The sequence below is a fragment of the Octodon degus genome, unplaced genomic scaffold (genome assembly GCF_000260255.1).
Source record: "Octodon degus isolate 3935 unplaced genomic scaffold, OctDeg1.0 scaffold00163, whole genome shotgun sequence".
NCBI classification, from domain to species: Eukaryota; Metazoa; Chordata; class Mammalia; order Rodentia; family Octodontidae; genus Octodon; species Octodon degus.
The window spans coordinates 2,209,275-2,211,969 of record NW_004524739.1 but is presented as its reverse complement, the minus strand read 5'-3'; positions in this window follow the sequence as shown (position 1 = coordinate 2,211,969).

Below are 2,695 nucleotides of genomic sequence, written 5' to 3'. Positions count from 1 at the left end.
CTGGTGGTGCAATGGATTCTGATAGGACTGTGGTAGAGGGCTGGCCTCGCATGTGCAAGGCCCTGGGTTCAACCCCCAGCACGGCAATAATAAATAGACAAAGACCAAGTTAAAATTAGGGATGACCATAGCCCTTATACTTTTGTGTTTGTGACTACTGAGACACACACGTAGCTCACTGTGCGTACACCAGTGTGCCAGAGACACGGTGCACCTTTCCAAGGACAAACGTTGATGCTCACAGAGCTGCAATTCGAATGTCCTTTTCTAGATGTCTGTGCTCCTCCCTGATATTCTGGAAGGACTCCTGCCTGGGAGACCCCTAGCTGCGTGTACATGGCTGGGGAGGTAACGAGAGTTCCTGAATGCTTGACTCTGTTGACGTGAACCAATTTCTATTCGAGATGCACCTTCCCGTGGCCTATGATTTGCCCTCTGGTTCATCGGGGTGTCATCAGATCACGTGGCATACAGAGCTCCTGGCGGGGGGGAGGTCCCACTTACTTCCTGCTGACCTGGAATGTATCTTCTGGATATGTGATAAACTAAGAGGAGCCCAGGAGCTATAAATCCTGGATCTGGGAGCCCCTGAGGTCTCCCTCTGCCCTGTTCCAGATGGCAGCTGGTGCTCTGAGCAGGGAGATGCTGACCTCCAGCCCCTGCCCGCCCCTCCTGAGGAGTCCAAGGTGCAGGGCTATTTTTTTTCAATGCTTTTTTTTTTTTTTTTAATTTAGTACAAGGTCTACAGAGTCTACAGGGTCTCACTACATAGAACGGACTCGTAGCGACCTCCTGTTTACAGCCTCCCAAGTGCTAGGATTACTGGTGCCCAGTCTCAATCACCCTCTCTGCACTCTCTGGGGGCGGGGTCCGCAGGGCAGGCCAGGCCAGCGATTGAACCTCTGGCCCCTGCTCCTGCCTAAACAGGGCTTTAATCCTCCAAACTATTTGGCCGGCCCTTTGCAGGGCTATTTGGCACATATTGCTCCCTCTCTGGTTTCTAAGGCATTTTTGATGGTGAGACCATATTTTTGGTGTGAGCCTCCTCATTCTGAGTCTCCTAGAAATTTGGGGAAAGGACCATGGGGATTTAGATTCACTGAACTCGTATTTCTGCCCCTGGAAGCATATTTTTCCCTGAAGTCTATTTGTTTTCCATTTACCACTCAGCTAATGTGTACCAGGTGTTATATTGAACACATTATGTGTATTATTTAATTCAGGATTTCTCAACCTTGGAACCATTTTGACTGGCTAAGGCTTTGTTTAGCAGCATCCCTGGTTTATACCCTTTAATTACCAGTAACATTCCCTGCTGTGACAACCAAAAATGCCTCCAGACTTTGCCAACTGTCCTGTGGGAACAAATCATCCCTGGGTGACAATCACTTATTTAACTGAATAGACAGCAATCCTATGAGCGAGGTTTTATGTTTGTTCGTCTGTTTTTTGTATACAGGATCTTTTTTTTTTTTTTTTTGTATACAGGATCTTGCTATGCAGGTGTTTTTGTTTTGTTTTGTTTTGCTTTGCTTTGTTTTATTTTGTTTTTGCAGTACCAGGCGTGGGGATTGAACTCGGGACCTTGCACTTGCCAGGCAGGCATTTATGCAGCTGAGCTATCTCCTCAGCCCTACCCTTTTTTATAGAAGAAGAATGTGAGATTTGAAGAAGTAAAGTCCAAGAAAATGGCGTTGACCAAATCCCTATTTTCTGCCAAGAGGAACTAAACAGGCATTTTATAAACATCTCCTCATGTGATCCCGCCACAACACATTTTTCATGTAGATAGTGACATTCTCATTTTATCAATGAGGAAATTAAAGAAAGTTATTAAAGGTCATGCAGGTGGTTGGCCCTGTTTGTTTATACCCTGCCTCACTCCAGATGGACTGGCACTCAGATTTGAGCCCTGGTCGTCCGGTTCCAAAGTCCAAGCTCTATCCCTGACACTAGACTGACAACGCTGAGTGTCTGAGTGGTGGCCCTGTGACAAGCCAGGCAGGGAAAGGCAGCCGGAGCAGAGCCAAGTCAGCAGCGTGGGGCGGCTGCAAATTCTGGAGCGCTGCTGGCTGGGCCCAACACCAGACCAGGCTTTCTGGTGGACATAAACAGGGACTCCACACCTATTTCCTCTGCCCCACTGTGTCAACGAAACAGAACACACCACACAAAAATCCCTCCCTCCCTGTGGTTTGTGAACTGAGAAGATGATTATGGGCTTTGTGGGGGGGGGGAGTCTTCAGGAGACAGGGTATATATAGGCAGAACTCTTGCCTATTTGAGTATAAGGTTTTTGGTTCAATTCCCCACACTGGAAAAAAAACAAAGAAAAAGAGTTCTTTTTGTGAGGTGGGAAACCAGAGAAATCAGTTGGCACGAGGGACTGTGGATCTGAGGTTCAATTAGGCCCATCTGAGAAATGGACCCAATGGCAGGCTTTACTACAGAGGGGGTCAGGAGAGGATTGAAACAGACTTTGCCTGGGAGGTACTTATGAGGAACTTCACACACAGGCGAGCCTGAATAAGTCTTAGGATTTTTTCCACTCCCTCCTCTAATAAATAAATATGATTTCTTTTGTAATGAACAACAAAATCTCCTTTGAAGACTTCCCATTGCCTATAGGATAGTCTTTTTTTTTTTTTTTAGTCCAGCACATTCGAGGCAAGCCCTCTACCCCTGAGCTACACCT